Source organism: Anopheles stephensi, chromosome 3 (genome assembly GCF_013141755.1).
Source record: "Anopheles stephensi strain Indian chromosome 3, UCI_ANSTEP_V1.0, whole genome shotgun sequence".
Lineage (NCBI taxonomy): Eukaryota > Metazoa > Arthropoda > Insecta > Diptera > Culicidae > Anopheles > Anopheles stephensi.
In genome coordinates, this window is record NC_050203.1 from 20,840,827 (window position 1) to 20,852,356 (window position 11,530).

Below are 11,530 nucleotides of genomic sequence, written 5' to 3' on the forward strand. Positions count from 1 at the left end.
AGGAAACAACGGCGCCGGTCTTCATACGATAGAACCGGGGTTCAAATCCCATCCGGGTCGTTCCCCTCATATTACGGTATAAAGAAGTCTAGTAAGCCAGAAATGATAGGCATGACCTACAAGAGGTCGTTAGGCCAAAGAAGAAGATTTCAGTCCGGTTACCGAAGGAGATAGTTCTAGTTCTAGATAGTTCGGTCGGTAGTATGACTAAACATCACGTCGGACCTGGTTTCAAAACACTTCTGCAACGCGATCAACAACAAGCAAAACTGACGATCGAACTTTGAGTAATAAAACGCTATTTTTCCAGGTAATATCGCAACATCCAAAGCATTTAATAAATAAAAGAAAATAAATCATACTCGCTCACGAAACATGCACGAAACATGCTTCTGCTCGCGACCATTAAAGGTCGAACATCGACCACCATCAAATCAGAAGCAATCGCAATTTATATACAAAGCGCCAACTCTTGCAAACACCCTCCCCGGACCGGAAGCCCACACTGTCTGACGCGATGGATGCAAAACAACAGCGCCGCGACAGCAAAGTGCTACTACCAGCTCGTAATCGAACTCGTCTATGCTCGCGTGAATGTGAAGGCAAAACCGCAAGGCACAAGGAGAGGAAATCAACAAGGAAAAGGAAACTCCCACGCCGAACCCACACGGAAATATGCGATGACCGATACCGAAGGACCGGTACACGGTGACGGAATTTTTCTCTTGCTTTCTGCTCTATTTTTCAAAGTCATGATTTCATCATTTACCATGAACCTCAGAGAGAGAGCGAGTTGTGTCCGTGACCGCCAACCAAGGACGCACCACCATCACCTTGCCAGTTGGTTTCGTTAGTCTGCAGGACAATTGCGTGTAGCGTGTGAAGTGACGTGTACCGTAATTCCCTACCTGTAGTTAAGGGTTTATTGTTCGGTGTGTGTGTGTGTGTGTGTGGGCAGGAGCGAAATTGTTGATGGGACACAGCAAGGTTCGTGAGTGATGGCTTCAAACAAATGATTGACTATAAAGCTCAAATCGTATTTTTCTTGTAGTGTGAGGCTTTGAGTTAAGTAAATCAAAATTTCTACGAAAGGAATCGCAACTCATTTGAATGGAATTTCCCCAAGCACAAAGGCAATTTCACAATTCTTGAAATGTTTTGATTAAAATAATAGTCCCAGCCAACCCTACTGAAACAGCCACCACTGTAACTGACGCCCGACATACTGCCCTATACGGCACTATGTAGTTTCACACGATGATGATCACACGTTATGGTTCCATTTCACGCAACTTCGCTGCGGATGTTTCCCGTACGGTGGCGCTGAATGCCCCATCCCAGCGCACCATATCGACAGGACACAAAAGGGTTTTCCCATCGTATTTTCTGAATTTCTTCACACCGTGTCAACTGCTCTCCTACCGATCGTCTGCTTCTTCGCTCACCTCACCTTCGCCATAACGGCAGAAGTCAATTAAACTCTAACAAAACGCATCCCCAACGTTACTAAGCACCATCATGTGTACGATGAAGCACACCACCAGCCGGGGTACATGGTGGAAAATCATGACCGGTAAATTGCTATCCCCGGGTTTGTACCCCCAAACGTGGGCGCCACGGTAACAACCACGGCGCGTACTTTCCAGAATTCTGCAGCTTTCGAAGTGCTGTCGTGCGGAGGTCGTCATAATAAACCGCCCGTTACTACCATAACCGCCGATTTGTTTAATTTTGATTACCTTCAGTTGGACGGCAAAATGGCGGCAAAGCCTGTCACACAGGAGGACCTGTTTCTTCACAGAACACTGTCAAGGTCACGGTATCGGGTTGGAGGATCTCGCAGTGGAATGTCTACCACGGTGGCAATTCGATTGGCACGTTTTCCAAGTTCAAACACACGCACACACTTGGATGTGCGACATAAAGTTATTTCACCGGCTTATGGTTTGACGAAAATGGGTGCAGTTTGAGGGAAAAGCGGTTAGATCGATTCAGGTTAATGCAGCCAATCACATCACAATTGATTGGGTATGAACGTTCAAATTTAGTTTACAATGTAATACACGAACAATGTAGTCTCTAGGGACTAGATTCTGAAAGATACGCTTTTTTGAATTGATTATTGCGAATTGCATATTACATGGTGAAATACGTTCTGAGCATATTAAAGAAGCAATTTATTACATTTTGGAATTTGATTCTCTTACTCTGCTTTGGGATTACGACCTCGAGATACTTGGCATTGCTGGCCTGCTAGTCAAGCGCTACAACTGATGCAAGGTCCTGTAGAAATCTCTTGGCTCTTTTTGACAGACACATCAATGCCATCACTTTGTCCGAGTTTAGGTCTAGCGCTGGAGCTGATCAGCTGGGTTGTCCGGTACCATTTTTATGACATGACTAGCACACCATAATAATAACATAAGATTGTAAGAACTTGTGGAGCTCGAACAGCTTATAATTGTAGTGATTCCTCCATTGAGCCTTGTTCATCCTGTAGTATGACCTGTTGGCACCTAGGAGTCTAGTCATCTATATCGTTGTCCTAGACTTCGCTTCAAGAGAGATAATGTTTTGGACGACTTCGGACTTCGCTTCTTCCAAGTCGCTGTTTTCCTAACACCTGTTCCATCCTTCAAATCATTGTGGTCTATGGCATATGTGACTTATAAATACAAGATAGCCCTCAAAGTTTCCACCTGCGAAGTCTCGTATGAACCTGTAACACCAAGATAAAGAGTAGACATGCAAGCTTCTCTTCCTGATGTTGGTTAGTGATGGAACTAAAGGACCCTGACATCTGACATGTAATGGTTGGCCATTGCCATTTTTCTCTTCTTCTTCCTTAGCACTACATCCTCGAAAGGTCTCGGCCTGCCATTAATGGATCTCTGTGACTTGATTTTACGCTTAGCAAAAGTAGTCAGCCCTGCGTAAGGAGAGGCAGGCCGAATGGGAGTTGCCCCGGTCCAGACGTCGCCTCGGCTACCAGACCCCACCATAACCATTCTAACGAACGAAATAATCTTCGAATCATACGAATGCGTTTTTAGTTGAGTCCTCTATGCGGTGTCAGCGTTCTGAATAGAATTTGATATCGTTTTACTTCTTGTAAGCACCCAGTTATACTTGCCGGCCTTGCTAAAGTATAAATTTTTATTTATTTTTTTATAAATCTACTGAAGTACAGGACAGCTTTCCTAAATTTACACAATACAGTTACTATTAAGCAAACATGCATCAGAACAAACAATACGTAATGCATTATTAAACCACCAGCCCATGCCTTCCAACAAACATGCCCTCAGGATGAGCCATTCAACAGCACGCGTTAAAATATGCAACAACGCTCCCGTGCAGCAGAGTGCTGAGGCGCAGCTGACAAAACAAAAACATCATTAAAATTTGCTGAAAAGGATTTTACTTAAATATGCACAGGCCGAAGTTTTCTGCATGACATCGCATCAAGCAGCATCTCTCTCTCGCGTCCTCCCTCATCTCTCTCTCTCTCTCTCCATCCAACCGGGGCTAAATTCGTTTGCTCAAAGTTTCCTGTGCTACACATTTGTGGAACCGGGCGACCGTAAATAATTAAACTAAGAAAAACTAAACTGTGTCGGTTGAAAAATTACATTTCAAGAGCTCATCATTCATCCAGCTGGAGAAGCTACATAGGAGCGAAAAACACTCTCCCCTACCACTGCCACCACATGACGCACTCGCTTCGATCTTCACTTATCGCCGTCTAATGAAGATTTGCGATTTCTCTTCTTTTCTGTTCACTATTTAGCAGCAGTGTGGCCTGCCGTGCTGCTGCAACCATTTTCCTACCGTAATTATGTCACGATGACGAATCGTATTTCCAGTTCCGAGGTGCTAGTGGCACACAGCAGTTGCTGCTAACCTGTCAGCGTAAGGCATGGAAAGTTTTATTCTAGTTAAGAATCGCGCGAAACGAGCGAGAATTAATGTGCAAAGCTACAAAAAAAAACCCCCAACAGCAACGACTGCAAAACAATTTTTAACTCGTCGTGAGGAATAAAAAGTATAACATCAATGTCATTAATTACGAAGTTAAAGATTAAAGAGATTCTCCCGAAGGAGAAGGTGCAAGAGTGCTATAGCAAATAGTAATCCTGCCGCGCGCCCAAAGCTCCATCATTATGGCTGGGAGTTTTTTTTTCTTTCTTTTTGCCCTACCATAATAATTAACGTAGATGCAAACCACAACGTACCTACTATTGATTACTAATAGCGGCACAACTGTTGAGCGCTCGACCACGCAACATTGGACCAAGTTCAACACCTTCCTGAACTTTCCCTCCCTAATGGAAGGCGAAACTGAAGAACCTTGCTATTACAGCGTAATGGAGCAGAGAACTCACTCGGCCCCTTTTTACCGTCCATTCCTGCCAGGTCCATTTGTACACTGGTCATAAAATTCCCAATCCTTTCGGGCGGAATGATAAAAACATGCCAAGGCAATGGCTGGATTTACATTATTCATTAACCTGTTACAGCGTTCCTCCGGTTGGTTGGGCTTTAAGAAACTCACCCAAAATCATCGACCATGGGAATGATGGCACCCGGGAGAAGTTCAACAAACGTGTAAACCTTTGCTAGCTCACCCGAATCGTTACACCAGCCAGTATAGGGTGATACTATCGCCGAAGGATAGTTCGGACGAACCTCTCTGCTTGAGTACAGATGTGCGGTAAGTGATTTTTAGATTTCATTTACACACATCACATCACAACATCTGTCTGGGAAATGGGTATCAACTTACCGAATGGCCAGCCCTTGCCCACGGCATTTCGAATTAATCCAGGGGGAAAAAAGTCAGCCAAAAAAGCAGGTAAAAAATGGAGAGATTGATCCTGTTTTCGTGACTCAGGTAAAGGATCGATCGTTGGCAGGGAACGACGTCTTGAACGACGGACACGCAATTGTGGCGATAGATTCTAATGTTTCAATCTAGATTGGTTTGGGCTACGTTTAGTCCTAAAACGGACATGGGAAGCCTGTCTAATCTTTTGATCGCTATACAAAGCAGAGTGTGATTCAGATCATGTAATGTGAGGCACATATTTAACGTTGATACTAAGAGGGCACCAGTCTTTACACGGCACGAACGGGGTTCAATTCTCATCTGAACCGTTCCCCCATAAATTCAAAACGTCAAGCGTAAAATACCTCCTGTCTGAATCATACCGTCGCATTCAAATTGTATAAACCACAGTACGTACCGTTAAAAGCTTATTGAAACCAAAACAAAAACCCAGAAGAAGGCAAAGTATGCACGTCGTTTCGTTTATTGTCTAGCAAAACGACTCGAAACAACAAACTAACCTAGTGAAGCAAGCAAAAGGAAAAACACACCACCGTGCACATTCCTTCACTTCACGGCTAATGAGTGAGAGCTCGCGATACGGGGCCGGCAAATGAGTTGAGGATCGTTTGTGGGCATTTCAAATTTTTCATGAACCAAATACCATAATGTCCTGATTGCTTTCCCACCTTCAGCTCCGCCATCGGTTTCGGTTGAACATTTAATAAAGAGTTTTTTTTCCAGGCGTTCGACACGGCGAGCTAGTGCCCGTCAACTTCACCTGTACCGACACCCCACTCTCGTTCGATCAATTATAAATGCTTTAATGCATTCAATATTTATGCAGGGTGACGTTTGATTTACCCGGTCCCTGCAGCCTTCCACAGCCGCAGACGATCCGCCCGCGGCTCGGGATGGATGGTCCACTATTTGACAGAAACATCGAGGCCTCCTTAAACAGAAGTTTTCCTTGGTGCTGGTGGCGGTGTTCGGTGCGGTGGTGGACGGTAAAAAAAAATCAACAACAAGCATAGCGAGATACGCCCAAATATACACACCAACAACATCATCACCGTTGGCAACGGGGAAAAACACGAATCGATTCTTCCCAGGTGTTGCTCCAACAGACAGGGCCTCGCGGGGTAAATGGCCCTCCTAGGCGCCGCGGAACTTTGTCAGCACGAACAAACAATGAATTCTTCCTACCATCAAGGGCAGAACTGGGAATTTAACGTGGCTTATGCCTCTTAGGGTCTAGCCTACCAAGTACTTGCCTGTTCTAGTGTTAGAATTGATATGCGGGAAAATGCAACAAGCGACGGAATTCTATTTAAACGGTATCAACACAACTGCTATAGACGTTTTAAAAGTGTGCAGGCTTCAGAGGCAGATTATTCAAGCCTTCATTTTGTTTTGTTAATATCGCTTCTTAACGAAATTGTTGGAAATTTTTTCGATTACTGTCAATACACATGGTACAAGAAGGAAATCTGGTGTGCTCGGCCATTTCGTGTCATTACCCAAACGTATTGGTTTGCTTATGTTTAAATATAGTTACGAAAGGGCCATGATGTCTACGATAAGAAGAAGAGTTTAGATTTGTGTTTTATGTGCACAAGAAACAGCGGCTTTGAAACACAAATAGTTCACATACGTTCAATATGCGTTCAATAAGACAACAGAGCCCAACGATCTCAGAGAATTCTGTAGATTTTCAAGGATTTTGTAAGGTATTTTCAATAGTCAATGATTTAAGAGCATAAAATTAGCATCTTCTTCCTCTTTCTTGGCCTAACGACCTCATAGGTCATGCCTGCCATTTATGGTTTATTAAACTGAATGATACCGCATAGTTGGATAGTCAGTCCTCACTATAAGGGAACGGCCCGTATGAGAATAAAATATTTGTGAAATTGTCTCATAAATAAAGAAATAAACTATAGTCTACCAGACGTTATTCTATTAAGCAATTCTACCCAAACTTTTAAATAAAATGGCATTAATCTGAATATTTAGGCATAATAAGCCTAAATAGCGCATAATTAATACGCTTAATATCGCTTTTTTTAAATCGTTATAATAACATTTCCAGAATTTTATTCCGAAATTCCAAGGCTCCCCAAATAAGTGAGGAAGAATGGTCACTTTGAATCTCATGAGCAATTATTATTAATTATCTGTAGCTATTGCTGCTACTGGCCAGGCCGTTCTATTGGAATAATAAAAATACACTAACAAAACAAAATAATTAATATTCAAACACCAAGTGATCATTTTTACTTGCACGTTTTTGTTGATTAAAAATTATGAAAATTGTGTAATGCATTTAAAGAGTTTTTGGATACTGTTTTCGGTTATAAAATTACGCATTGTTAATATTATAAATGGATGAAGGCTTCTCTAGAGACATAACATTAAAATGTTATTGCTTTATTTTAAAATATTCAAGTAGCAATACGGCCAGGCCGTCCCTTACAAATAAAAAAATGTTCGTCAATTGTTTTAAACGGTCCAGTGGAAGAAGCGGTAGAGGCGTCGGTCTTCAAACGCCAGGCACGATATCGAATCACATCCGGACAGTCTCACCGGACGCAGGACTTACATTCCGCCCAAGAGTAAACTAAGCCAAGCAAGTCTGTAATGGCTGAGCAACGGTTTAACGAATATGGTATGGAGAAAATTGTTTAAGTTCCTTAGAAAGCGTGTTCAAGTAGAATAAAATATCAAACCAAAGTAATAAGAATAAATAAATGCAGAAAACAATACAAATTTTGAATAAAATCTATAAAAATCATTAATTAAAATTCACTTAAAATGATAAAAGACATCATTATTTCATCGCATTGCCGCTCCTAAACTCAAAACATCCTCCATACGCAGCACACCCTGTACGCATGCTACTAATTGTGACTTCACTTTCAACGCATATTCCGGCGCAACCCGTCAGAACACAACATACCATCAGCAACATCATCTTGCTCGCTCGCTTTTTTGGTAAAATATCGCCCCAGATAACGGCACTCTAAACAACGACAAGCATTTTTCGATAGATTCAATACAGCCTTGAGATAGGAGCTACGCACACCAGACCAGGCCTCTAGGAAAATAAGAAACATTGCCCGATTGCCCTGCTTTGTTTGCTATCATCATCTCTGACACCTGTGTGTCTTCCTCCATGGAAACCGTCTGCGCCGTCTGTGTGGGGATATCGGGCTGGATGCGTGTGTTCGTGTGAACGCTGGATTAGAAGCGCGATGCGTATCATGTGCTTCCGACCAGGATAACGAAGCAATTTTCAGATTATTAACCCTTTTTGGAGAAACAAAAGAAAGGCTTTCTTGGGTGCAATATTATAATTTAAAAATAAAATATAAAAAAAGGAGAGAACTCATTGCCTTTGCTGATGATTCTGTTGCACCGCTTTTTCTTCTTTCACTGCACTCGCGGAAGCTGCAAATTTTACCTTTTGCTATTAACTTACCTTCATTAGGAGCGATGTTTGTCCCGGGCGCATCCACGGGATCACGCAGCGAGAAGGACGCGATTTCTCATTAACACCGGAATCCCGCACTACTCAGAACGCACACGGATATGGATTTTCCTATCTTTCCTTCGCCTGCACAGAACAGCACCAGACGCACAATCAAATACACACACACAGTCACACACTCGCTCGCATGCACGCACGGATGTACGCACCGTATCAATAGCGCACCATTTGGGGGAAAAAAGCAACCGCTGCAGCAAGCAGCAGAAGGAGTTGCGAAAACGAGAACGGGGAGAGGTGAAAAACAAAACGTACACCGGAATGAACGAAAAAAACCCCGTGAGATGTCCGTTTCGACCGTACAAATTTTCCTACAGCACGCTTCACTTGTACCGCGTACGAATTGGTTTTATCGGGAAGATGCACGAACTGGTGCGTGTCTTTTTTTGTGTGGTTATTGCTCTAAACTGCAATTTAATCGCGCAAAAAAACACCACACGCAAAGTGCGATTTTATCCACACAACATACGCGCTCTCACTCTCTGTGTTTTTCTTCCCGTAGCAACTCAAGGTGCATAGAGCTAGAGAGAGCGAGCTGAAAATTTGAGACACACAGTTTGACAGCCAGCTGTTTTGCCAGCAAAAGGGATTTTGTTTTGCTTTTGTCAAAATTTAATGCAAAGGAAAAGTTAATTAGGGTAGGAAAATTATGTAAAATTAGTGTACAAGTTTTTTTTGACTCACTTACAGTCATGTGCATTCTTATTTTCTTCGAATCTTTCTCGCATATGTGTACACCTTGTGCGCTTTATGATTTCAAGAACTCAACTCGAGTGTAAACCCAGTCTTCGTACGTGACAAATTCAATTTGTATACTGTCCTATCCCCCAACAAAACCGTTGCAAAAGGTGAAATATATTTTATGCGATTTATTAGCAAAAAGAACGTTAAATATTTATTATTATTTTTTATGCCATTAGTTATTGATGAACGCATAACTATCAGCTCAGTTGAATGTGTTCGTTGAAATAAATCAAATCAGAAAATTATTTTAAAAATTCAACGTTTAATGTGATTAATAGATTCATTAGAGCCGGTACGGTGGCAGACGCGATAGCAATGACGGTCTTCACACAGTAGGACGGGATATAGAATTCCATCAAGACCACAGTTTAGAAATCCAGAAAATCAGTTTAGCGGGCCCATGCACGCCTAGGCCTATGCGAGGATTTAGAACGAAATTTGAAGACGGGGCTAGCTGAATAAGTAATGAACAATACAAATAAATTCAAAAATCAAAATTGGAAAGAGATCCAGCACAACTTAGATGGAAAATAATTTCTCTCTAATTCATGCATTTCCGAATGTCTGGACTCTTCTTTATACTTTCTTTAACATTCCAGACCTGACCTCGACCTCTAAATCTCTTCCAAGAACATCCCAATCGCGGATAACAGCCCCCGCTCCAGCCAACATGTTATTAAACAAACTGTTTCAATGTCATGACTTTGTCTGGGAATTTGTGGTAATCAAACCTTTTACGACTAGTGGATCTACTCCATTCCCCGAACCGTGTTACCGATTCCAGACGCAACTTCATTAACCATTCCTTGCCCATTAACTCTAGCTTCTATTCGCTTTCTTTATGAATAGTTTCGTCGTCTGGTTGTCTGCTAAAATATGACCGACCGCCGCAATGAAAAAGCAAACCGCCAAAAACAGCGACATTCACCTCCAAACCTAGTGTGCTACGCATGACGATCATCTGCCGTGCCGATGCATCAAAGCGAATAGGCCCTCCCGTGTTGCCTAAAAATATCCCCACGTAGGCGTTCATTGCCAGTTTCCACCATACAAGTGTCTCTGTAAAAATGAACGGACAGCAGGAAACAAAAAGACCAGACACTAAGAACCCCATTAACGTCTAGACCGCAGAGCTTCTTCGCTTCGTTGGCTTATTGCAATTTTTGGTTCCTACAGCGCGCCCCTTAAAAATCTAGCGCAGCAGACCATATCTGACTTTGAATGACTCTTTTTCGGCTAACCCGATCCACCATCAGACATCCAGACATTCGTTGAACTTCAACTTCTTGCCCCGTACCCGTACGTGTCTTAATCTTCCAGCACCTATTATATCACTGATCCTATTCTCTAAGGTTCTGACATTCCCAGACACCGGTGTCTATGAAATCTGCTTAAGAACCATTATTCCTCCCGCGAGAGCCTCCTACTAGCAGTTTGGTAAAGGTGACCCCAAAAGAACCCCAAAACTCCCCCGTCTAGAATCAGCTCCCCTGCCGGTGGTGGCGGTGGTTCGTCATCTATCGCTTTTCATGCCACCACCACGTTCTCCAGGAAGTCTGGAGGACGTCCTCTTCTCGGTTCTCGGCTGCATCGTGCCAGCTCTCTTCTCCGTCCGTCCGCTTATGGCATCCCTTGCACACCCTTCGATCGATGATCGTTCTGCCCGGCGTTGCATGTGTGCGACTCGTTTTCGGGACTCTTTTCAGTTCGTTCGTTTGGGCCATTTTTTGCTTGCCTTTTTGTTTGGTAACTCCAACTCCAGCGTTTATTTATGGTGGTCTGGCCACCACATTTTTAGAGATCGTCTAAAAACGGGCCCCAAAACAAAGCTTGCAGTTATGAGTGGGTTTAGCGGAAATCGAACAAAAAGCAGGGTAAGAAACATACATGAATCTCCTCCACTGCAGCACTAATAACCGACGGGTTCGTCTAGCGTCCGCGTTCCTCTCGTCACAGCCTCGTGCGATTGTACCATCTCACGGTTGCAGGCAGGCTCAAGTGGTGCAGAGGGGGGTTTCTTTTGGAGGATCGTCACCACCGAGCCATCGAGGGCAATAATTTTGTGCAATAAAACTGAAACCGCTAAACGGACGCCTCTTTGACTTAGGCGGTCATTCCTGTATGATATTCGCGATTGTTGGCTGTTTGGATTCGATATGGTCCTATGATCGCCAGTCTTATACTCGTTTATGATTTTCAGGAACCTGTTGCGTTACTTTTCGTTGATTAGTTCCAGGTTAAAGCAATGTTAAAAAGGTTAAACAATGCTCTACCTTTGTGCTTCATGAGTCATGCTCGTCTTGTACTAGAATTGCATGTTTTTTAAAGTGGAACAAGGTTCAGGTAATTTGAGATACAGCATGGTAATACGAAAAAAATAAAACTATTAAGGGAAATAGAGTTGAACAAGA

General features: G+C 42.9%; 1 protein-coding gene across 2 annotated transcripts in view; it reads right to left on the reverse strand.

The window, feature by feature from the left end:
* LOC118512826 (protein encore) overlaps positions 1–8,867 on the reverse strand; it is a 56,902-nt gene extending 48,035 nt beyond the window's left edge. For both annotated transcript variants that reach the window (XM_036057809.1, XM_036057806.1), the window contains exon 1: positions 8,310–8,867. The gene's annotated coding sequence lies outside the window, so the exon portion shown is untranslated. The remainder of the gene's footprint in view (positions 1–8,309) is intronic.
* Positions 8,868–11,530: the final 2,663 nt, after the last annotated feature.